Raw genomic sequence first — 27,360 nt, forward strand, 5'->3', positions numbered from 1 at the left:
AGTTCTTGTAGATACATATTAGTCTGCAGAATACCACTTCATAGCATTTATAGAAATTACGAAGTTAGCAAGGGTAGGTTTGGTTGAATTGGTCGGCCCCTGACAACCTCACATATACTAAATGTATCCAGAAGTTTGCTCGAGGACCAAACTGAAGAACCCGTCAAAAAACACGCATAATATTATAAAATAACTCCGTGCACTTGGCAAAAACTAGAAACTGTCCAGAACATCACCTACTTACTGCTTCTGGATCTAATAGCTGCATATGTATGTATGTCTGTTATAATAGCTGGAGCATTAGCCTGACGAACACGAGCAAAGAACATGCTCGTTCGTTTTCTTCTGTAACCCGCACTTCCTACAGCTGCCATCACTGACGAGGTCTTATTCAAAAGCATGTGACGCCAAAAGGCAGAGGCCAATCAGAATACCCATAACGCGGCTTTAATTTAAACTGTTTTCTTCCAGTGTTTCTACTACTTTGATTACGGCTACTACTTCCGCCAGAAAAACTTTAACAGTGATATTGCAGCTTATAGGTTATCTTTATTTCGGAGGATGTGACAGTTGCCTCTCAAAAATCGATACGTCTGCGGATACCTATACCTATAAGATCACTACACAAAATGGTTCAGACTAGAAATGACGAAACACAGGGGACTAGCAGATCAAGGAAGAAAATCGCAGAAGCTAATCAGCCTGTGCCAGTAGCAAACAAAATCCTGCAACACTACCTTCAGCAGGGTCATTGACCAACCAACCGGGTTAGCGCAAAAAAATTTGTTATTAAAATAGCATCCCTTATACAAATTCGTCGAAGGCAACACAACAACGAACCAACACCTCAAATATATAATACATGATAATGGAAGGTGGTTTTATAATTTTATGAATATGACAAGAGAGAGTTTACTTATAATAATCTGCCAAACGGCTTCGAATCATATTTACCGCCCCTGAACTAAGCAGTAATGACATGGATGGAACTTTATTTAGAAAAACGGCTTAGTTTCGAGTTCAACCTGACGATTTCACTGTAAACTCGTCATTGTTCTGTGACATAGGGGGTGAATACACATATTCATATCTTGCCTAACTACATATACATACTCGTACATTTTTTCACCCTCTGAACAGACTGTTCGCAATGTATTGAAATAATGATAAAAGGAAGCAGTCTCGGAAAAATGGCGCAGGCGATTGTGATAAATAAAAAATACGTTAAGTAATACAAATTTGGTGTGATATACTTCCCAGGATATTAAGGCTGAGTTTCTACTGCAATTTGTATTGTGCTACTTTTATTGTTTGCCAACTCTGAAGGTTTGGCTGAGAACTTCATGCTCACAAAGTTTTCTAAATCTTCATATTTTTTAGAAAATATTTTCGAATTTGGTTTACATAGTTTTTATTATCCAACTTATTAATGTTTTTTAATCATCGAAAATATGAATCAAAAAAATTCTTAAAAAATTTGCTAAAAATTTTAGGTGAATTTTCGGCTTAAGTGCAGTATACGGACAATTCCAAAATCAAAAAAAGAAGTATGAGGATTGATAGACATGGTCAAGGTGAGTATAACTACACAATTTTTTTTGTGGGCAAATGACAATAACAGGAGTTATTAAGGGTCAAAGTTCATATGAAGCATTTTTTTAAATCTAAATTTCTCTTTAAGTATCGAACCGATTTTTTTTTTGTATAGGTAGTAAAATTACCTTTCATTTGATATGCTGTTTGTATTCCTATCTCGTAAAATACTTAAAAAATTCGATGTTTAAAAGTGCTATATTTACTATGTAAATTACGCATATTTATTTGTACATATTTATGTATGTGTATGTATATTTCGTTAATACGTTGATATTTAAAGCTTAAATTAATTTTCTATAGCGTTAACCAACAATTTTATTGAAATAAATGTATTCGTTATGGTAAGGCGCCATTAATCGATTTAATTGATTTCTATAAGGTTGGTTGGAAGATTAGCTGGACCTTAACAGATGTTTGGAAAATAACCGTTATATCAATTTATTGAAAAGTGTTAATTTAAACTGTTAAATACAAGTGCAAATTATTATGGCAAATATAAAGTTGTTGCAAATTTATCAAATATTTGAGTGCTGTGAAAGTGGTCCCATAAGAGAGTCAGCCCTGCATACACTGCAAGAGTGGGGATTGATTCCCAGCGAGGGCGAGTATTTGTGTAGTGCAGGCCATGTTCTCAAGTTAATTGAAAATGCTGATAGCGGTGACGGTTACTCTTGGAGGTTAGCTTATATATGCTAGCATGTGATTATGTGTATGTAACAAGTTAATTTTTAAAATTATTTAGGTGTTGTGCTCTCAAGAAGGGCAAGGGCAAACGTAGATGTAACGTTAAAGTCTCGTTAAGAAAGAATACATTTTTCGATAAATCAAACCTTCCCATTTTCAAAATGGTAGCTTTCGCGTATTTATGGATTAAAAACACTACCCTCGATTTCATTATGGATGAGCTCACGATAGCAAAACATACGGCGTTCGATTGGAGCAGCTTTTGTCGCGAGGTGGTGTTTGATGGTATGATCATAAATAAGACTAAGATTGGCGGGGACGGGGTGATTGTTGAAATCGACGAAAGTAAGTTTGGTCGTCGGAAGTACCACCGCGGTCATCGTGTAGAAGGGCAATGGGTGTTCGGTGGGGTGGAGAGGGGAACTAACCGATGTTTTATGGTACCTGTGGAGAAAAGGGACAAAGATACTTTGCTGCAAATCATAAAAGAATGGATTTTACCCGGTAGCATATTTGTGTCCGATTTCTGGAAGGTTCGTTGATTTGATAATTATATATTTCATTCATTTATAAATATACATTTATGTATATCGTTTATAGGCATATGATTGCTTACAGGATGAGGGTTATGTACATTTTAAAGTGAACCACTCGCTCAACTTTAAAGACCCCGAAACTGGCCAGCATACAAATACGATCGAAGGGTTATGGAGGCATGCCAAGGTCTTTATGCCCCAATTCCACCGCAAAAAGCAATTCTTTTGCGGCTATTTGGCAAAATTTATTTTTTGCGGCATTGCAAGGCTACTAATATTGACCCTTTAACAACATTTTTTAAAATGGCTGGGAACCTTTACAACCCATGCAACCCACGACTTGTAGAGGAGGAAGATGAAGATGATGATCGGCGTGATTTAAACGTAAGTTACAAAATAAATACTTATTTTTTAAGGGGCTATGTATGTATGAAAGTATTCTGCGCAGAAATACTGTTGATGACGGTGGGGTGCAATAAAGCCATACGCAATAACGCCATACGGCTTTATTTCCAATCAGTTTGAGAAATAAAGCCATATGGCCTTATTTCCAATTGCTAATGGAAATAAAGTCAGTATGGCCTTATTGCCAATTTCAAAACATGGTTGTGGTAATTTCATTAGGCTGTACCTAAAAACGCGCAAAATAGTGCGTACCGTGGCATGTTGCCACGGTTCAGACAACCACCCGGACTTGGCATGGCGTAGCCCAGGGTTATCTAAATAAGGGCGGCCAAAGGCCGCCAACTCGGAAAGGTGTTCTGCACATAAAGGAAACAAATACCAGATATTCTGCGCAGAATTACTGTTAATTTGCCCAAAATTAAGTTTTGGTATACCAGGAACAGGACAGTTGGTATTGCATTGATGGGACTAACGATATTATATATAATTTTAAATGAAAGCTTAAATTATTTCCCATCTACCAAACTATATTTTCATATATTTAATACAGCAATTAAATTTAAAAAAAATTTAGTTTTTTAAAAATATTGATATGTTTTTTAAAAAATTATATTATCTCAGGAAATTCTTTGCAGTTACATACTTAAGATATACATCAAATAAAAGGTATTGAAAATACCTATCCAACGACGTTGATAATCGGTTCAATACTTTAGAAGTAATTTAGATTTAAAAAAAGCTTATTATGAACTTTGACCTTTAATAACTTTTGTTGTTGTTGTTTGCCCAACAAAAAAATATATCGTTATGTTTCTTTTATTAATACCTATCGATCTCAGTTTTTCGTTTTTTTATATCAGCATTGTCCGTATACTGCACTTGTTCCGAATTTTCTTCCTGCAACATCCTTCTTATACTTTGTTTTCATAAGGTCAAAATTACTTACATCAAAAACTGCGACAAACTGACCCGCTGGACATTTAGGGTCAACCGCCTTTCATAACTGTGATACCGCCATGTCACATAACTGACTCTTAAGCGCCCATTACTGATTCTTAGCATAGACTTGACTTGGCGTAAACTTGACAACTTAGCCACGATTATACTCCACTTAGCGCATACAATCTGGCATCATAATCAGCTGTCATTTTATTGTGAAATATTTGCTACAAAAAGTGGTGGTTTTTAAACAAAATTAATTTTGAGTACTACAATTAATTTATGAGTGTAAAAATTAATAAATGAAATAAAAATAAATATCAATTTGTATGACAAAATGTCAAGATGAAATGGAAACAAACAAATGGCATCTCAAAATATAAACGTCACTTAGAACTTACATAGAAAATCAAAATTCAACAGACTTCTAAGTCAAGTTAAGTGTTGCTAAGTTTTGAGTAATCAGTAACATGCAATGTTCATTTAACAGAACTGTAAGTGACAGTTCTCAAGTCAAGTCAAGTCTATGCTAAGTATGAGTAATGGGCCCTTTAGTCGATAAAGGGCCTGGCAAACTTGCCATATCGATATCCATATGAAACAGCTGATCCAAACATACAACCTAATGGAAATCAATAAGTGGTCATTGGTGCCATCCTTCAAAAATCAATTTTTCCGGACTTTTAGTTTTTAGTCCGAAAGAAATTATTAAACCCGTACTTTTATTGTATAAGTTTGAAAATAAAAGTAAAATCCGGACTTTTATTTTCTAAGGACAGAACAAAGTCCGGCCCCATAACCAAGAAACGGCTCATCCAAATTAAACGAATTGTGTACCAATCGAGACATTTGTGATAGAAAAACCATTAAAAAAACTCACAAGAGGAGTTCAGAATTTTGTGTATTTGATGTGGGAAACGTTGCTATAGCAAATGAAAGCTACGAATCGTGAACAACTTTTTTCATTTTTGATTTTTTCTTTGCATATTTTGTTTTGTGTTCACCGTTGTAGATTTGCTATACAGAATTGAAAAAATAAAATACGGTTTTTGCTGTTGTATATCTGCAGAGCCGTTTATTATAAGCTTTTATTTACTTTCACTTGGCTGTTTTCTGTAATCAAATCTTGCAAGTTAAATTTGATACACTTCCCGGTGTCCGATTGAGCTGAAATTTTGCATACATGTATAACTCCGATGACAATGCAATATTGTTTTGCGATAATTCGATAAATTAATCGATAACAGAGTTATCGGTAAAGATTTGTATTCACAAGGGAATAAAAGCCTGTCTTCAACAACGCAGGTAACTTCGCTTTGTTTGTGTATGCAACAAACGTAGAAGTTAGGCTGTTATCACTAAATGTTGCATACTTTTCTGCGCACTTGATTTTGTTTTACAGATTTTTGGTGATGGAACAGAGCAGAGATCTGCAATGAGTAGTTGTAAACTGAACGCGACATAGGCAAAGTCACAATAAAATATGATTTTAAGTTAGTTAACACTCGAATAGAAGAACTTGACTGTTCAAAGTTGACTTCGAAGAAATCTTATAATGTTGATGCATTAACAGAAATATGGATAGCATGAGACACGTTACAAATAACTAAGTAAAGATTACAAAACTAATTTAAACAATACTTTACCCTACTAAAAATTAAAAAAAAAATCATATTTAAATTAAATTTAAGAAAAAAGCTTTTCTAAGAACAAGCTTCTATTACTTGTTAATAAAACGAACTAAAAAGTAAAAAATTAAATTAAAGAAAAAAACTTTTTTAAAAATAAGCTTTTATTATTTGTTAATAAAATTAACTAAAAAGTAAAAAATAAATTGACTGTAAAGAAATATAACACTATAAGTTCATTGTAACCTTTAACGATAATTAGGCTTTTTCGTCTGCGACAAAAAAATTCCATATTGTACATAATTATATACTTTTAACATTAAAACTTTACACCTAAATTATTAAATCTTGCAGTTTATATCACAGTCCTAATTGTTCTAATACGGAGGTCGAGACGCATCTTTTGATACCACCCTTGATAATTTTTGATAAAAATTAGGTGGTGCACCGTCTTGTAAAACGTTACCAACAAGAATAAGTTATTAAATTTTCGGAAAGTTTAATAAATACTGCGTAGAGGTAAATAAAAATTTAAAACATTTCGATTTTTCACGTAAAAGCATCAATCTTTACACTGTGCGCGCCCCGCTGTTTTTTTATGTAATACAGCGTCGGTGCATCAAGAATAGCAAAAACAAAAACCAATTTGGCAGCGTTATTGATCGGACCTGTAAAAGTGTACTCCACAGGGGGGAGGAGGGCACCGGCCAGACTTCTAACAGCACCATGCCGGCTCCGCTGAAATGTGCCTAGCCATTCAAATATGCAAATATGTAATTGAAAAAAAAACAGTTAAATTCGTTCATAACTCATGCAAAATCTTCGGTTTTTTCATACATATTCACATTTAGCCACCCTTGTTTCAAGCCATTTTATATGAAGATGTATGTATGTAAATAATTTTTCACATTTTTAGTATGCACACCGGTAGGTGTGGTCTATATATCCACTTATTCCAAAAGCACTTGTATTTAATCATTAAAAAGCGTTTTATAATAAGAATTTACATACATATATACATAAATATTTACCATAGTATTATTTTGTTTTTAAGCAAAGTAAAATTGGCTAGACAAAACTTATTGATTATCCTTTTCAGTTCTGTAGTACAACCCAACATCTTGCCAACACTTTTATGAACTTAACTAAACCAACTGACTCCAACGACTGAACAGACCAATTTTCGTGGTAGCTGTCTCGTGTCTTTTCTGCATTATAATTAAAGTGAGCTGCACATATGGACGAATGCTTCTTCGTCTGCACGAGGTACAAATTTTGTATATATATTTATACTTCTAACGCAGTATGGTGTTGCCATAGAGAATTTGTTTCCTCCCAAAACTACCTATCAAAATCATACAAAACCATCATTTGTGTGTATGCGTGTATTACTTCAATATTGTCACATTTAATTAAAGAACTGCTTTGGTCTGCCTATTCCTCTCATATATTGATAATAATTATGTTAAACTTTGGGCTGTGTAAATGAGATTGTCTTCTTTTCGGGTATCAAAAATCTCTGAACACTTCATACAGCTGGAAAGAATCAGAGTTTAAAGCCACAGATTTCGAGTTGGAATCTGACTTATGGTATCCTGTAGCAGTGATTCGGAAACCCACGGACTAGACTACGAGTTTTCTTCCTTGAATATTTGAAGAAATAGTTTGTGACTTATAGATTCGAAGCCAAAGTAGGAGAGTAAGATGGACAATAATAGTTTAATTTGTTGTAACTATTATCCAAATCCAACTCGAGCGTCCATTGGAATGTGTGTATGTCACATTTGTTTTGGCTATATAAATTTAAAATCGGCAGCTCCTATTTTTTTGGTAGCGTCTTCCAGTTTTCGCGGTATCCTTAACCGATTTGTTCATCGCCTCTACCGATTTAAGTCAACCGATATAAATTTAAGATAAACAATGCTCATCCATATATTCGCCCTTCCGTCCGAAGGCTCAAACCCACGTGTATTTTTGCAATAACTTTCATTTGAATATAGTTATTGTAATTAAATTTACCATATCTTATTTAAGTTTGATCTGTTCCGGCATGAACTAAAATTTTGAGAAATTGGCGAGGAAACGCCTACTAAGCCCACGCATACCTTATCGCACACCTAAATTTAAGAAACTGGGTGTCATTATCAACCGGTTTTTATTGTTTTTGGTTAAAGGTGTACTTATTATAATATCGAAGATGCACACCAAACTTCATTACTATATTTTCAACCGTTCTCGAGAAATCGCTTCCAAAAAAATGTGATTCCAAAGCTGTCAAATCACTAACACCTTTTTTCAAATCCAAAACAAATCTCTTTCCAAATGAGTTACATAATAAGACCCCCGATGATCTTTCGTGTGAAACGCATATTGTACTAATACCTTTCACCTTCTTGTGAAAATCACGAACCCATATGGAAGCCCTGGTGATCTTCTCTAGTAGATATTCATATTGTACCTTTTAGCTTTCGCCAACATCGCGAACCAATATCGATGCACTGATGATTTTCTCTAGTTTAATACCCATATTGTACCAATACCTATTAGGTTTCTATGGTCCAAACTTTGGTCGATATCCGTTGGGCCAGTAGATTTCGCAAAAACAAAGGACCCATATCAAAGTCCCGATGATCTTCTCTACTTTATACTCATATTGTCCTGATACCTCTTAGCTTTTTGTGGTTAAAATTTGGTCGATAACCACTGAACCGCTTGAGGTATCGCATAAACACTAATACTAAACTAGAATATGCTATTTATGTTGATATAACTCCAAAAGATTTGCTATGTTATGGAAAAAGTTGAAAATACTTGCAACGAACTTTGTTTGAACGCCTTTCAATGCAGCCGCAGAATTGTGCATATTCAGTTTCGCAATGAAACATTTTAAAGTCTTAAATAAAATGAATTTCACCCATAATTATTATGTTGGGACTTTTATAAAATAAATTGTTTGATAATTATTATGTTACTTAAAAAGTCCGTCAAAAATAATTATTTACGATTCAACAAGTACTTTTCATCATAAAACTCACTTTGACACATTGCTCAGGGCCACATTCGATAGAGCAATATTATTTTAGCTTGCTTCTAGCAAAATAATATCCCAGTAAAAAAAAGAAAGATCACATGTGCCTTTCACCACATACTATGTTACAAATTTAATTCAATGAAGTAATACCAAATATGCAAAGTAGATTCTAACACCGTAGTTGAATGTACCGACATACATATATATTTGGTACGTAACAATACTTCCAGTAGATATATGGTAGTACAAAGTACACAAGTTAAACAAAAAGGAAAACCGTTATAATCCCCTTCTATTAAAGTTCATTTCTCCAAAAATCGTTTGGTGTCATTAAGAAAATATTTAGTCTGAGATCTAGACCGAGCTTCTCTTACTATTTGCGTCGTGCTACTTGTTATTTTCCTTACAAATTCAGAGGCCTAGGCCTGCATATTTCATGCCGGTTCCTGACGGCATTTTCACTGGGAAGCTTTCATTGTAGAAATATGCTCGGCGTGCTTGCGAAACCCTGGCCGAGGGGCGACCCGTTTTAGAGAAACTTTTTTCTGACTTAATAATACCTTTTTAAATGCCATAAGTCGATCAAAAATCGTTTAAATCATTTAATGTTCATGACGTTTCCTTAAAATATATGTAAGAGCACACAATTCGGTTTCGTCCAAACTTTAACTTCCGTAATTGTTTTCCACTAAATTCAAAACATAAGATGTCATTTAAAAAAAAGTTGTTTCACTTTTGATAAAACTTCCCAAGTACTCACTTGTTACTTTTTACTGAGTATGAGTGCTAGCAACGATACTTTGATCGGAGTATTTAATATGAGTAACGGTATCGATACTTTTTTTTAAAATTACTATTACCAACTATGCTTCAGATATTTCTTTTATACACATATTAAATCATTCAATATCAACATTAGTGTAACTTATTTAGTACAGATATCTTTATGTAATAAAGTTTTTGGTGAAAGAAGTAAATATTTGTATTTGCGATTCATATAATTTTCACGCTTTTTACTCTGAATTTGATTATTCTGTTAATAATTTAAACGTCATTATAGGTCATTTTATTTTGAATAAATTATTCATGGTAAATTATTCCATCTTCTGCTAATGTAACATAAAATATTTGTGATTAGAAATTATTTTCTAATGTTTAGTTCGGTTAGCTATAAAAGCGTAGTTTTTATACTCAGCGTGCTTTGCACACAGAGTATATTAACTTTGATTGAATAACGGTTGGTTGTACAGGTATAAATGAATCGAGATAGATATAGACTTCCATATATCAAAATCATCAGAATCGAAAAAAATTTGATTGACCCATGTCCGTCCGTCCGTCTGTCCGTCTGTCCGTTAACACGATAACTTGAGTAAATATTAAGATATCTTCACCAAATTTGGTACACGAGCTTATCTGGACCCAGAATAGATTGGTATTGAAAATGAGCGAGATCGGATGATAACCACGCCCACTTTTTATACATATAACATTTTGGAAAACACAAAAAACCTGATTATTTAGTAAATAATAAACCTAGAATGTTGAAATTTGACATGTGGACTGATATTGAGACTCTTGATAAAAATTGGAAAAAAATTTAAAAAATGGGCATTGGACCGCCCACTTGTGATAAAATCAATTTTACAAGTATTATTAATCATAAACCAAAAATCGTTAAACCTATCGTAAAAAATTCGGCGGAGAGGTTGCCTTTACTATAAGGAATGCTTTGAAGAAAAATTAACGAAATCGGTTAAGGACCACGCCCGTTTTTATATAAAAGATTTTTAAAAGGGTCGTGGACGAATAAAATAGGCTATATCTTTGCAAAAAAGATCTTTATATCAATGGTATTTCATTTCCCAAGTGGATTTATAACAATAAATAGGAAAAACTTCAAATGTTTTAAAATTGGTGTGGCACCGCCCCTTTTATGACTAAGCAATTTTCTATGTTTCGGGAGCCATAACTCGAAGTAAAATTAACATATCGTAATGAAATTGTGTACACATATTTTCCTTATAGCAGGGAATATTTCTAGTAAAAATGGACGGGATCGATTAAAGACCACGGTAACATAGATATAAAACAAGTTTAAAAGGGTCCTAGACTGGAATAATAAGCTATAACTTAGCAAAAAATAGTTTTGAATCAATGATATTTCACTTATCAAGTTTTATTGTAAGAGGAAATGGGGGGACATTTTTTTTTAACGGGCGGTGCCAAGTTTTATGTAGAAAAGTAAATTATCTGAAATGAAATGTACAATTGAAGCTCACGCTGAGTATATAATGTTCGGTTACACCCGTTCTTAGACACCTTTACTTGTTTTTAACTATTATTTATTTTTATCTTTTTAGTTTGATGTATTTTGTAGATTTCCATGTTTTCGAAAACGTCCAGACGTCGCCCGTTTGTTTGTACGTGAAGGACCTCGACTACTGATTAATGTTTGAGCCTAAAGATAATTTGGGATAAAAAATTCCGCAGCGCTAATTTCACGACATTTTTATTTGATTCCAATGGGAAATCGAGTAAAAACGCTGTTGCAAATGAAAGTAAAATTGATCCTACCGAGCTTGTTTGCTTTAATTCACTCACTTCAGTAAAAATTTGGTTATGGTCTTTTTACCGAAATGGTCACATGGTCAAACAAAATTTCCTAAATGGTCACTACACCAAATTTTGAAGGGCCCCGAAGTCAATTGGCCTGTCATCGGTCCTTGATACGTGTGCAATGTTTCAACTAAACTTATGGCCATTTGAAGTGGTCATAACGTCAATAAAAAGTATATTTGATTTGGTAAAGGAATCAAATCCCAAGTACAATCAAATTATAAATAAGAAGTATCTCTGATTTGGCTGAGGAATCAAATCACAGATGAATTTGATTTAAGGTGGATTTTAAATAAAAAAGGATCACGCAAAACTGGTTTTGAATTGTTTATGAATTAAGTTTGAATGTATGCTACAAAAGTACTTTTGGCACGAGACCCAAGCAAATCCAATCTGCCATTTTTTATATTAAAATCCGTTGGGTGGCAACGCAGTGAAAAAATATGTATATTAAAATCACCACCATAAATATCGTTACAATGCTTTTTAAAAACTTCATGAGCAAAGAGAGAACGACTGCATCTGTAAAATCCACCGTTACCACATATTACATGGCACAGAAACATCTGCCTATTTGTAATGGTGTTTAGTATTTACCAAAATATCAAATTATTTTACCAGTTTGCACAGTGGGCCAGGAAGGGTCAAAAGTCCATGTTGGAATTTTAATTTTTCGTGTTATTAGCCAAAATATATAATAACTAAGGCAACTGTTCGTAAAATATTATAGCAATTGCTTAATTATTAAGGTCACAACTTCAATCTGATTAAGAGCGTTGGATTTAAAATTTACAGGTGGGGTGTATATTGAAACTGAATTTTTCATTGCCTAATACTATGTTCAAACAGAAAAATAAATTGAGAAAATTTCGATCTGAATTGAGTGCTGTTCATACAACTCGATTTAGCTTACACAATAGTAATTTGATAGCTGGTTAGCTCATCTCTACAGCAAGAGCATACCTTTGTTCAGACTGTCAAAATGTGCGTGTTGGTATTAGGCGAATGAAATGGAATGAAAACCTAAAACTTTGAAATTTTTGTGTGTTGTAAGAAAATGTGTTCAATGTTTTGGTGTCATTTTGAGTTTGCCATCTTCATTTGACAATCCCTACTCCAGTGAAATGAAAGACATAAAATCAGCTGATGAGATGAGCCAACCATATAGTTCAGCCATGCGTAAGTGACGTTTAAATATACTCAATAAACACACTTTACAATGTTGCATTTGTAGTTTGAAACAATTTATTACGCAATTTTTTTTAAATTGGCAATTTATTATTACAATTTATTATATGACAAATTGCGTAATAAATTGCCCAAATAGTATAAATTGCCAATTTGGTGTGTGTTTGAACCTAGTATAAAATAGTAAATATTTAACGTTTCTCTTCTTTTTCTTATTAACACTGTTCATTACGATAAAAAATAGTAAAAAGCGATTTAAAGAAGTCCCTATTTATAAATTTTAGCGTATTTTATTGATTAAAATGTTCATTTTTTATGAGGCGTGCTCCATATCGTTTGCCTGTACTCCTACGTACCACCTCCTATCACAAACGCTTAACATAAAATATATTCTACATTTAATATACTTTACGATGATCTTGCTCATGTTTGCTCATTTTTGTAAATTTTTTTTTTTTTTAACTGGCGCTACTCCCGTCTGAGCAATTTTGGTCGAGTCGATTCAAATTCACATTCATTATTTCCTTGAAATACATTATTGCCGTGGGTTTGTCGAAAATTGATGGTCAACTTTTAGTTTACCGAATTGCCGTAATATTTAAATTAATATCAAGTATGCATTTCATTGAACTCAGCTTTTTTATCATATTTTTTTAAATATTCGTGATTTTGTTTCTTTCGATTAAGTACATTTACGTAAATATGGCAGAATTTACTAAAAGGGAAATTCTTCAGCAGTTAGATGATTTAAAAGATATTAATTTAGTCATGAACTATATTTTTCAGAAAAAAAAATATAGATATTTCCAAAGTGGACAATAAGTTTCTTTCTAGACTGAAACTATCAATTAACTCTCTAAATGGTAAGCGGAATGTGAAATATAGCGCTGAATGTAGAATAAAATCTCGATTCGAACAAAAGCGTGCAGAATGGTTGAATTCCAATTTTAATATCCCTGAACTGGAAATTGAAGATTATGTAATACAAGAACAGGGTTCTCGCCCTCGCCCTGGCCGTCCGAGTCTTAAATTTGATGACAAATCTTCTCGATTTAAACGACGTGAAGTTTCAAAAATTAACTCGCATCAAAAACATAGCCCAGAATCGTTGTTAATAGCATGTCGCCAGTCAGCAAGTAGAAGTGGAAACAAAGATTTTTATTCAGATAAGTTTTGTTTTAAAAAATATTGAGCAAACAAGAAAAGTTCGAAAATTGTTTGAAAGTTCAATCCAAGCAAAAACCACTGAAGAAGCTTTAGCCTTTTTGTTGAACAATAATCTTACTAAGATCGTATACACAAATATGCGTTTAGAATCCAAATCAAGTGGTGCCGATATCTAGCCACCATATAATGATGTGAGGGAAATGAAGTCTCAATGTAGACCATCTAAAGAATACATCTCTATTTCTGAGAACAGAATTGAGGTGTCACTACAAGCTTTGTTAAACCACACAGCAAAGAGAATTGTTGAATTGCAGAAGAATATTATACATGATATGATTGCAAACGGCGCTATGGAATCGACTGCTGTTTTAATATGTTCATGGGGATTTGATGGCAGTTCTGGTCATTCAGCTTGTAAACAACATTATAAATCAATTCCTGATGAAAACCTTTCGAAGCCAACTGACCAAAATTGGTTTGCAACTACGCTCATTCCACAACGAATGTTAACCGTAAATAATATTTTGTGGAATAACAGATCACCACAATCAGCCAGATTTTGTCGACCTATATCTTTGGAAAATGTTTCTGAATCAGCGGAAGTCATCCTAAGGCAAAAGTTGAATATAGAGGATCAAATCGACAAGTTAGAAAGTTTTCAGGCTGCTGTGGATGATGATCGGAAAATTTCAATACATTTCTCTTTGTTCCTGACTCTAATAGATGACAAGGTGCTCAATATCATTACGGGTACTAAAAGTATGCAAAGGACATATTTGTCATATCTGTCATGCCACACCCAAATTATTTAACGATCTTTCGAATAAGCTAAAAGGAGTTTTTTTACCGAACCCAAAATCCCTTGTCTATGGAATTAGACCCTTACATGCGTGGATTAACGTTTTCGGCTGTTTTTTTAAAATCTCATATCTTAAGATATGGCAAATACGTACCTCTGATCAAAAATCAATATTTGCTGAAAGAAAGAAACACATCCAGGAAAAGTTTAGATCTAAATTAGGACTTACTTTGGATAAGCCAAAAGCAGAAGGTACTGGAAATACCATTGACGGTAACACTGCCCGGAAAGCTTTTGAAAATCTAGACATACTAAGTCAATGTCTTGGAATTGACTTTGAGTTATTGAAAGAGATAAAGACAATTTCGATCGCGATTTCAATTTATCTTCCAGTAGATCCTATGAAATTCCAACGCATTTGTGACTCTGCTGCTCAGAAATATGTAAATCTCTATCCTTGGTACCCTATGCCATCAACATTGCATAAACTGCTTCTGCATTGTGCTGATATAATTAGTACAAGTATACTACCTGTTGGTGTTTTAGGGGAAGAGCTTCTGAAGCCCGAAATAAGGACTACAAGAATTTCAGACGAGCTCATAGCAGGAAGCATAACAGAGAATCTAATATTGAGGATGTTTTTAACAGAGCAATGGACACATCTGATATAATAATATCAAGTATTGGTCTCAAAATGCGTTTAAAACATAAACAATGTTTGTCAATTCCAGCAGAAGTGCGCAATTTGCTCAGTATGCTAGAAGTTGAATCCAAATCAGCTGCTGTATTTGTGGAAGAAAATGAGGAAGAAGTAGATGAAAGTGGACTATTTCAAACTTTAAGCATGTTGGATGATGTTGTGCTGTCAGATGATGAACTCGAATAAAACATCACAGATAATCTTTTTTATAGGAAAAACATTTTTTTATACTCAGTTGAGCAGAGCTCACACAGTATATTAACTTTGATTGGATAACGGTTGGTTGTACAGGTATAAAGGAATCGAGATAGATATAAACTTCCATATATCAAAATCATCAGCATCGAAAAAAAATTTGATTGAGCCATGTCCGTCCGTCCGACCGTCTGTCTGTCCGTTAACACGATAAAAAAAAAAATAAATGTAAGGCGCGATAACCTCCGAAGAGATCTAAGGCCGAGCTTCTCTTCCAATTTGCGTCGTGCTCCTCTTGATTTTTCCCTACAAATTGGCCGGACGGGACCTACATGTTTTATGCCGACTCCGAACGGCATCTGCAAGGCAGATGAGTTTTCACTGAGAGCTTTTCATGGCAGAAATACAATCGGAGCGCTTGCCAGACACTGCCGAGGGGCGACCCCGCTTAGAAAAATTTTCTTCTAATTGAAAAATCTTATTTCTAAAATTTTGATGTTGCTTTGCCCGGGAGTTGAACCCAGGGCATACGGTGTGATAGGCGGAGCACGCTACCATCACACCACGGTGGCCGCTAACACGATAACTTTAGTAAATTTTGAGGTATCTTGATGAAATTTGGTATGTAGGTTCCTGGGCACCCATCTCAGATCGCTATTTAAAATGAACGAAATCGGACTATGACCACGCCCACTTTTTCAATATCGAAAATTTCGAAAAACTGAAAAAGTGCGATAATTCATTACCAAAGACGGATAAAGCAACGAAATTTCGTAGGTGGGTTCACCTTATGACGCAAAATAGAAAATTAGTAAAATTTTGGACAATGGGCGTGGCACCGCCCACTTTTAAAAGAAGGTAATTTAAAAGTTTTGCAAGCTGTAATTTGGCAGTCGTTGAAGATATCATGATGAAATTTGGTAGGAACGTTAGTCCTATTACTATATGTGAGCCCAATAAAAATTAGCAAAATCGGAAGACGAACACGCCCACTTTAAAAAAAAATTTTTTTTAAGTTAAATTTTAACAAAAAATTTAATATATTTACAGTATATAAGCAAATTATGTCAACATTCAACTCCACAACAACGTACAAAAATAAAAGAAAATTGCATAATGGGCGTGGCTCCGCCCTTTTTCATTTAATTTGTCTAAAATACTTTTATTGCCATAAGTCGAACAAAAATTTACCAATCCTTATGTAGGGGCATAGATTCTATGACAACTGTTTTCTGTGAAAAGGGGTGAAATCGGTTGACGCCCAGTTTTTATACACAGTCGACCGTCTGTCCTTCCGTTCGCCCTTAACACGATAACTTGAGCAAAAATGGATATATCTTTACTATACTTAGTTCACGTACTTATCTGAACTCACTTTATCTTGGTATAAAAAATTACCGAAAACCGACAATAACCACGCCTACTTTTTAGATATTGAAAATTACGAAAAATTAAAAAATTGCCATAATTCTATACCAAATATGAAAATAGGGATGAAACATGGTAATTGGATTGGTTTATTGACGCAAAGTATAACTTTAGAAAAAATCTTTGTAAAATGGGTGTGACACCTACCATATTAAGTAGAAGAAAATGAAAAAGTTTTGCAGGGCGAAATCAAAAGCCCTTGGAACCTTGGCAGGAATGCTGTTCTTGGTATTACATATATAAATAAATTAGCGGTACCCGACGGATTATGTTTTGGGTCACCCTGGTCCACATTTTGGTCCATATCTCGAAAACGCCTTCAAATATACAACTAAGGCCACTCCCTTTTAAAACCCTCATTAATACCTTTAATTTGATACCCATATCGTACAAACGCATTCTAGTCACCCGTGGTCCACCTTTATGGCGATATCTCGAAAAAGCCGTCCACCTATAGAACTAAGGCCCACTCCCTTTTAAAATGCTCATTAACACCTTTCATTTGATACCCATATCGTACAAACACATTCTAGAGTCACCCCTGGTCCACCTTTATGTCTATATCCCGAAATGGCGTCCACCTATAGAACTAAGGCCTACTCCCTTTTAAAATACTCATTAACACCTTTCATTTCATACCCATGTCGTACAAACACATTCTAGAGTCACCCCTGGTCCACCTTTATGTCTATATCCCGAAATGGCGTCCACCTATAGAACTAAGGCCCACTCCCTTTTAAAATACTCATTAACACCTTTCATTTGATACCCATATCGTACAAATGCATTCTAGAGTCACGCCTGGTCCACCTTTATGGCGATATCCCGAAATGGCGTCCACTTATAGAACTAAGGCCCACTCCCTTTTAAAATACTCATTAACACCTTTCGCTTGATACCCATGTCATACACATTCCAGGGTTACACTAGGTTAATTTTCCTACATGGTGATTTTCCCTTATTTTGTCTCCCAAGCTCTCAGCTGAGTATGTAATACTCGGTTACACCCGAACTTAGCCTTCCTTACTTGTTTAACTCAAACTTTACAAGAAAACTCACTTAAAATTAAAAATTATAGATTTAAAAATCAAAAAAAATAAATAATTTACAAAAAAAATTTGTTTACTCAAAATTTAAAAAAATAAAGCAAAAACAAAAAAAATATATATAATTAAAAAAAAATTACAAACAAATAAAATTTTTTTACTCAAAATTTAAATCAAAAAACTAAAAATTAAAAATTAAAAAAATTTTATTAAAAAAAATTACGAAAAAAAATGTTTTTTTTTCAAAATTTTAGAAAACTAAAAACAAAAAATGAAAAATCTCAAGTTAGCAATTTGTAAGTTATTTCGATAAGATTTTGAATTATGGCCACTTTTGACCCCTTCGTGGCCCACTGTGGTTTGGAAGCGCAATCTCATATCACCCTGTCTGACACCATCCACTAAATGGCACATATTCAATTCGAATATTAAACCCCTAAAACGAAGCCCAACATTCGCCCAACAACAAATGAATATTTAGTTTTCCATAGATAGCACCCGACATCCACCCCATTTTCTTACCAGCATAGATTGCAAATAACGGTTCCCTGTATTGATATTTTTCATGGTAACACTTTTTATATTGTAATCACCTAAGAAGGGTGAGTTGTAACGTTATAACTAGGGCTGGGACTATCCGCATATTCGAATATCCGGATATCCATACGGATATCCGTTGACACGGAAAAAATCCGGACGGCATGGATATCCGGATAATATTCGTTTGTGAAACTATCCGGATATCCGGATTTATGAAGATCCGGCTAATAACCGTATTTTCGGATATCCAGTGAAAGCAACAAATTGATGTACCATATATGTTTATTTAACATTAATAACAATAAATTCGTGGGGCATAATGGAGATATATATAGAGTTCAGGGTAAAAAAAGGAACTCGATTGAGTCACCCACCCCGTCTGTCCGTTAACACGATAACTTTAACAAAAATCAGAAAATATGTTATAGTGGTCATCTTGAAGCAGAAAAGTAGCGAAACAGAGTGATATACACGCCCACTTTTTTATGTCGAAAATTTTAAGAAATTTGGATGAGTAATTCATTCACGAATACTGAGAAGCGAATGAAACTTTTAACAAATTAAGTAACATTTCAAAAATGTGTGTGGCAGCTTCAGAGTTTGAGGAATGCAGATCCGTCTTTTCTGTGCTGGCGGGTAACCTGACGTCAGATTTTCAAGGCGTATACATCTGGCGGCCACCGTGGTGCGATGGTAGCGTGCTCCGCCTACCACACCGTAGATCCTGGCTTCACGCCCGGGCAAAGCAACCTCAAAATTTTAGAAGAAAGGTTTTTCAATTAGAAGAAAAATTTTCTAAGCGGGGTCCGCCCTCGGCAGTGTTTGGCAAGCACTCCGAGTGTATTTCTGCCATGTGAAACCTCATCTGCCTCTTCGGAGGTTATCGCGCCTTACATTTATTTGTACATCTTGAAGGGCCTGATTCTTCCGAGAGTTATCCAATGGCAGGCATATGCCGAACAGTGGGACGGATGAAGAAGGTTCTAGGTGGACAAAAGTTATGCCTCATGTGTATTTAGTTTGATATATGATATTTCCGATACATTTGGGTTTTTTATTATAAAGAACAAACATTTTTAGAAACTTATTTTGTTTAAAGCTGGCTTCAGGTCAAATTGAGTAAAACACAATATGTTTAAGTTTTACTACCAATATATTTCGGCTACTCTTCCGGTAACCGTCTTCAGGGCGTAACTATTGACAAAATCGAAACAAAATAAAATAAAACATTGACAATTGCACATATTAAAAATTATAAAATTGAACAAAATATATGTACATACATTGCATTTATTTACACGTCTGCTCTGTCTGACGTGGAGCTGTGTACTGTCTTGTTGGAAAGTAAATATTTGTAGCTGTGCGCGCAGTTCGCTATATCTGTCTTATAATTGAGCCTAATGTTTGTATCTTTGTCGACGATATGTAACATTTCTAGAGTGAAACGTTTGGTATAATGTTGTTCTTGCTGGAGAATCTTTGTTTCTTCAAAATTTGGTGTATGTGCTCTCATTTTACAGTGCATCATGAGTGCTGTTTTTTGATTCATTACATTATGGCAATGTTTTAAATCCGACTTGTGTTGGGCAAGTCTACTTTTCAATTTTTGTTTGCTTGTTCCTACATAAACGCTATGGCAAGGCTCATTGTTTTTACCTCCTTTGCATGGAATTCCATAAACTACGTTACTTTTTTCCATTTCGGGTATTTTAGATTTTGTTTTGTTGAAAAAGTTTTTCAAGGTATTAATAGGTTTGTGTGCTATTTTAATATTTTCTTTATTTTAACAATCTGACGTCGCGAGTCGTTCAGAGAGTTGAGGTACATAAATAACTGATTTGAAAATTACTGGGTTTTCGGATTTTTGCTTTTGGTTTTGATGTTTTGATTTATTTAATAAGCTTTTAATAGTTTTATCGGGGAAATCGTTATTCCTTAGTAATGCAAATATTTCTTTTTCTATTTGGTTGTGGTACATCTCATCTGAACTTTGTAACATCCTTCGAATACAGCCCATTGCTGTATTTCGTATCATCGCCTTTTGGGTGTTTAGAAAAAAAGTTCACGATTCGTCCTGATGCCGTCGGTTTATTGTACCACTTTAATTTGAGTACATTTCCATACTTGTTTATCATTGAATCCAGAAAAGGTAATTTCCCGTCTTGTTCTAGTTCTATGGTGAATTGTATACTTTTGTTGAAAGAATTTAGCGCGTTTAAAGTGTTTTGTACCTCCTTTTCACTTACTATTGCAAACAAGTCATCGACATACTTTGTAAGCAATCTTGGTTTGCATCCCAATTTTTCTAATGTGTTTTCCAAAAAGTTTTTCCATTATTATGTCTGCAATCACTGGCGAAGCAGGTGATCCCATTGGCATGCCTTTTATTTGCGAATATACAGTGTCGTTGTATTTAAAATATCTACTTTCCTGAATACAGAATTTTACTATTTCCATAAATAATTTCTTTGGTATCATTGTGTGTTCTTGTATTATTGTCCATTTTTCTAAAATAACGTCAAGTGCTAATTGTATAGGTATACTCGGGAATAGGGAAATAACGTCAAATGATATAAGTTTTTCGTCATCACCTATGTAGGCATTGTTTACTCTTTCTTTTAAATCTAGTGTGTTTCGTATATTATATATGGAGTTCGCTGTTAAATTTTTGAGTATATCCGTAATATATTTACATAATCCGTACGATGGCGATCCGATTGCCGAACATATCGGTCTAAGTGGTAATCCTTCCTTATGGGTAAGCCATAAATTCTGGGCGGTAACGACGTATTAGATGTAAGTTTGCTTCTTTGCCTTTGTTATAAGTTCCCTTTTAAACAGCTTTTCGACTAGATTATTGTTCCTGGCTTGTAATCGTGATGTGGGATCTTTATTTAGAATTCTATACGTATTTTTGTCATTTAAAATATCTGTCATTTTTTCATTATATTCGTCAATTTCCATTGCCACGGTTTCTTTACCTTTGTCCGATGTTAAAACTTTTATGTTTTTATTTTTGCTAAGAAAATTTCGTGTTTGCTCCACTGTGTCTGTTATTGTTCTATCTATTGCACTTTGCCGATGTGTTCTCGTGTGGTTTTTTATAAGCCACGAGAATTTCGTGCGGGCATCTTCTTGCTGCTCTTTGTTGTTAAGGGTTTGTATCAGCTCCTCTCCATCCGCTATATATTTGAAGAGAGGAAAGCTCTTGTTGTCCACTGGTAGACCAAACTTTGGTCCTTTTGCTAACAATGCTTTTACGTCATGTGGAATCTCTACTTTCGTTGTATTTATAAACCACTCTTTTTGTTTATTGTTGTTGGTAAAAAATGAATTTCGTTTGGTTCGTAGCTTCTCATATTTCACACTTTGTCGGTTTTTTATCGTTGTTGCTAGTTTTTTACCGATTTTTTCTTCGCTTTCCATAAACTCATGGAAATCTTCTTCGCTTAATTGTTCTTTTAATTTTGTTGTTGCTTCTTCTATTTTTCTATTTAGATCTCCCATTGTATTATGTTTATGTTTGATTAGTAAGTTTAAAATTTTTGTTTGATAGTAATGTGTGTGTTGTTGTAGAAGTTTTTCTATGTCAGTGTATGTGTCACGGTCAGATACAAATAATTTATAACATTTATCTGAATTTTTTATGAAATTCGGAATTAGCTTAGACTTTCTACATTGTAAAAGGAACTTTATATTACACTTAATTTTTACCAATTTTTTGGATGTTGCTTGAAGTTTGTTGATTGTTGTTTTGGTGTTGTCATAGTTGGTTTTTATACTTGCATATCCCATTGTAATTTGTTATATGCCTACGGCGTGCCTTCCGTTTTTATATAATTGTGATTTTTGGCGACCTCTTAATTAATTACTTATTTTGTTTAAAGCTGGCTTCAGGTCAAATTGAGTAAAACACAATCAGCCCAATTCTAAACGAAAATTCCGTGCGAGTTTTTTCCCTTCTCCCATTCCTCGTATTCTAAATAAAAATTCCTTGTGAGTTTTTTCACTTCTCCCTTTCCTCCTATTCTGAACAATGTTCGAAAAAGCGGAAACCGGTTATGGGAGAAAAGTAGGTATTATGAATGTGAGGGAGAGAGAGATTTCTCTACCATTTCATAGGAGTTTTTTCACTAGTTAAATCAAAGGGAATGCATCAAAATAGTTAAAGGAAATTGGTTCTTTTAAGAAAGAACACTTATTTGTACAAACTTGTGCTAAAATATGTATTTACATTCTACCCCAATATTCTCACTGTTAATACAACAACAACAACAACCACAATATTTATTTTAAGTCGAAAAGTATATCATAAGCAACGATAGAGCTCTTGGTATACATATTTGATGCAGCCATCCAGAAATTGTGCAAGGATTTTTTAATAAGGCTTAAATAGATTTTGGCATATGAAGAAGTAGAAATTCAACTCAACTTGGCCGCCAGAAAATTGCTTTGCTGAACGAAAGCAGGCAACTCCGGCAGATTTGTGTTATGCGGCCGTCTTCTTCTTATGTTCCGCTGTTGATGTTGCTGTGGCACCAATTCATTACTAATTTAGTGAATACCACATGAAATGCAATTAATACTGTGCATTGTTTATATTTTATTTCTTAATTTCCAACAAATTTGCAACAATAATTAAACTTTTCAATCTTTTAAACAAAATAAGAAATGTGCAACGAAATTTCAATTGACAAAACAGCTGACTTCGAAAATTCGAAATTCCTGTTCCCCAATTATTGTTCTCCCTAGGAGAACAGAATTGGAGGAATTTTTCCGCGGGAATAAAAAAATCCGCGAGAACAAAATTCCGCGAGAATATTTAGAATTGGTCTGAATATGTTTAAGTTTTACTATCAATATATTTCGGCTACTCTTCCGGTAACCGTCTTCAGGGCGTAACTATTGACAAAATCGAAACAAAATAAAATAAAACATTGACAATTGCACATATTAAAAATTATAAAATTGAACAAAATATATGTACATACATTGCATTTCTGTGGAATTTTGACAAAACAACTTATTTCAAATCTGACAACTTTTCAGTAGAGCTAAATATGTGATTTGAATTAAACTGAAAGATATTTAAGGCAAAGTATACAGCGGATATAATAAAAGGAAATTTGCCCCGCATTTTAAAATGTATTTCTTAATTTTTAATGCAGTACTTTTCTTTAAAATGCCTTTAAAATTATATATGTTGTTATGTCAAAATTTTTTTATGTAAAACTTATACTTATTTCAATTAAGTTGTTTTGTCAAAACTATTTTCTACATAAAATAGATAATAATTTCCACCTATTTCAAAATAGGTTGTTTTGTAAGACTTAGCCAAGCAAACAAATGTGAAATAAGGTGAAACGTAAAAAACACATAGTATATTTTTATGGAAATCCAATAACTTTTATGAATAGTTACATATGCATTTATTTAAAATATTAAATTTTATTATTATTATCAAAATCTCGTTATTCATTTTCTTCGATTTCATCAATATCTGAGTCTACTTCCACTTCGCAATCGCCTTCAACTTTTAAATTTTTGTAGTAACAGTGGAACTCTGTATTTATAAAAGGTAACACATTTCTTCTTGCTGGAAGAAATAGCCAGGGGTCTTGCGTAGCAATTATTTAACGAAAAATCCAATTTTTTTCGTCGTCTTTGATTAATATTTACCTCCTTGAAACTTTCATTACAGTCAAAGGAATTCTTATAATGCAATACGCCTGGTGTAGACTTTTTATACCGCAACCAGCGTATATTTTTCCATTCGAATTTCTCGCCTGTGGGAAAACATAATTTAAAAGTGAATAAATGAATTATATATTTATACATATCATCAAAAGATTAAAATGCTGCCTCCGGGTTTGAAAACTTCTCTTTATGACTATTTCCAAAAGAAATTTTTGCAGTGTGCTGCTTATTCCATTTTTTAAATCCATTTTTGACAACTTGTGAACCCGGGGAAAATATTTTCTACTATAACTTATGATAATATAATGAGATAGGGTCTTCTCGAAACGCCTGCGGACCTAAAATGATTTTTCACTCAGACTTTGATAAAATAATCTATGTGTGTACCTGAGCTATTTGTTGTTTTCCAATTAGAGTTATTTTTAAACAAGCCGGAAAAATCAAAGAAGTCGTTTTGTTTTAGTTCGTGAACGATATACTTTTTGTTCGCAGCTGCGATAAGGTTTTCCCAATCATGTGGATGTTGGATAGATCCTGAAGATTTTTTATCTTTTTCCCGATTTGGGCATGTACTGTGTCACATTCCATATGGGTGTGACCAACTACAAGAAATTTGTGGTCAATAGTTTCAATAGTTGTGCTTTTTAAAACAATTTGGAACATTGCACAGATATTTGCATTGCGATTTTGCCCAGGGCATGAGTCACTATATAAAATAATGTGTTTGACCATCGGAGGTACCGTTGAAAGGCATTTAAAAATACACGACCCTATATCATTTGATTCCCTCTTTGCGATTGTCTCATTCCAAATGAAACAATGGGCTTTGTTTGTAGATCCCTCATGCATTGTGAAAATATATGTCTATAACGGACGCTTGTAAAAAAACACTGATGCATTTATACGTGGAGTCGGCAAACATTGTTTTAAATCCATTGAAAACATCATGACAGTTTTGTCGGCTACAGAAAGTTGTTTATCGGCTTTCTTACAGCTTTAGGCAAAGTCTGCTTGGTCGTGATGCTCTTTTTGTAGTGACTTAAGACTAGATTTTTCTTCGGCGTCCAAAGAATTTTGTATTTGCAACATAAACTTCTCGCAAGTGTTGCACAAATCAAGCTGCGGCTTTTTGAGTTTGATATTCAAAGAACGAAAATTTTCACAATATTTCGATTTTGAAACTGGATCATCAAATTTTTCCGCATACAGATTGTATAACTTCGAAATATTGAGATCACTTTGGAAGTACAACATGTAGGTGTGTCTACGGCTATAATGACTTTGATATTTTGGTATGCTGCTTATGTGCTCCAAAACTTCATTATGATTTTCAATTGAGAGTTTGTGTGATGGAGCGTGTTTTCCGCGGTGATCTCCCTTAATAAGTCCACCACACTCCAGCTGAACTTTGTATTTGTTTACTCTTTTGATCATTTGTTCGGTTTCCCCAAATATTTTTAAGAAACACATTTTACATACCCGATGTCTTGCGGAACTGATCTCAAAGTGATACAAATAGTTATATTTGCGATCGCGAGGATTTGCTGATTTTCGAAAAGTTTCAGAATTTTTCGCCTCAACTTCAATTAAACTTGATACAAATTGTCGGCCTTTAGTGTAGTCCCCCAAACTCCAATAATTTTTAAAAAGGGTTTTCTGCTGGTCAAAGTTTAGTTTTAAGTGACATTTCCTGCGGCATTTTTTTAACCTTTCAATTTGTTTAGCTGGCATTTTTTATTTTTATTAGTATAGTACTCTTTACCCAAATTTTTGTTTTGCTTATTAAGTTTTTTCATTTCCTTCATTCTTGGGGGAGAATCATTTTCTTCGGGTAGATCCCAATTAGTACTATAACTTGGGACTACTGATCTGTCTTCGATATTCTCCGAAGTAGAACTCAAATTCGACAGAGTAGATGGTATATAATCCGAGTAAAGAAAATCTGTGTCATAAAAAATATCTTCATTGTCACAAGATTTTGGACTTTCTGTATCACTTTCACTGTTTTTCGTATTTTTTTGTTGCACGTTATATGAATTTAGGCTCTAACACTAATCCATCATCAAGCAAAATATGGCTTTGACACACTTTGTTTCTGATAAATTAACTAGATTTGTATTTTTAGACAATTTCCTAGCCATATCTGCCATCTGGCGTCCCCTTTGCATATTTAGTTTTAATGGTTTTATTGTAACCGAAATCACTTATTTTTGAAATTTTTTCAATACAGTATTTGGAAAAAGCACTTATTTATAGATAAAAAATATATTGAACACTCTTTTCACTTTTACAAAAGCACGTATTTCAAAATAAGATGTCTTGTTTTTTTAAAATTACCCCGATACTAATTTCACAAAACAAACTATTTCAATATAAGTTGCCAAAAAAATTAATTGTAATTTGACATAACAATTTATTTGGAAAAAGGGTGCTTTGTGAAATATGATTTTTATTTTCATGGCCGCCTTAAATCGAAATAAGTTGTTATAGAAAAACTACAATGATTACAATTATTTGAAGTTTTTTGAATTTTTCGACTTAACTGAGAAAAGTTGTTTTCACCGACGCAGTTTAGAAAAAAAATGAGTTAAGTTGATTTTTCGGATACTGTAACTTTCTAACTAAACATCATAGAAATAAACCAGTAAGACCAAAATATGCATACCAATTGACAAAATTACATGCAATTAATATCTAAAATATTTCCTATCTTAAGATAAGTTGTTTTGTCAAAACTCCACAGATTTATTTACACGTCTGCTCTGTCTGACGTGGAGCTGTGTACTGTCTTGTTGGAAAGTAAATATTTGTAGCTGTGCGCGCAGTTCGCTATATCTGTCTTATAATTGAGCCTAATGTTTGTATCTTTGTCGACGATATGTAACATTTCTAGAGTGAAACGTTTGCTATAATGTTGTTCTTGCTAGAGAATCTTTGTTTCTTCAAAATTTGGTGTATGTGCTCTCATTTTACAGTGCATCATGAGTGCTGTTTTTTGATTCATTACATTATGGCAATGTTTTAAATCGGACTTGTGTTGGGCAAGCCTACTTTTCAATTTTTGTTTGCTTGTTCCTACATAAACACTATGGCAAGGCTCATTGTTTTTACCTCCTTTGCATGGAATTTCATAAACTACGTTACTTTTTTCCATTTCGGGTA

The 27,360-nt window shown here is 33.7% G+C and overlaps 1 protein-coding gene across 2 annotated transcripts in view; it reads right to left on the reverse strand.

Moving 5' to 3' along the window:
• Positions 1-27,360, reverse strand: part of LOC137236626 (uncharacterized protein DDB_G0288805) — a 95,155-nt gene that overhangs the window by 37,356 nt on the left and 30,439 nt on the right. Inside the window, exon 1 of one of the 2 annotated variants that reach the window (XM_067759472.1) lies at positions 6,820-6,943. The exons of the other annotated variant lie outside the window; for it this stretch is intronic. The gene's annotated coding sequence lies outside the window, so the exon portion shown is untranslated. Of the gene's footprint in view, positions 1-6,819; positions 6,944-27,360 lie in introns of those variants that run through there. 2 annotated transcript variants of the gene reach the window in all.

The sequence above is a fragment of the Eurosta solidaginis genome, chromosome 1 (assembly GCF_040869045.1).
Source record: "Eurosta solidaginis isolate ZX-2024a chromosome 1, ASM4086904v1, whole genome shotgun sequence".
NCBI lineage: Eukaryota > Metazoa > Arthropoda > Insecta > Diptera > Tephritidae > Eurosta > Eurosta solidaginis.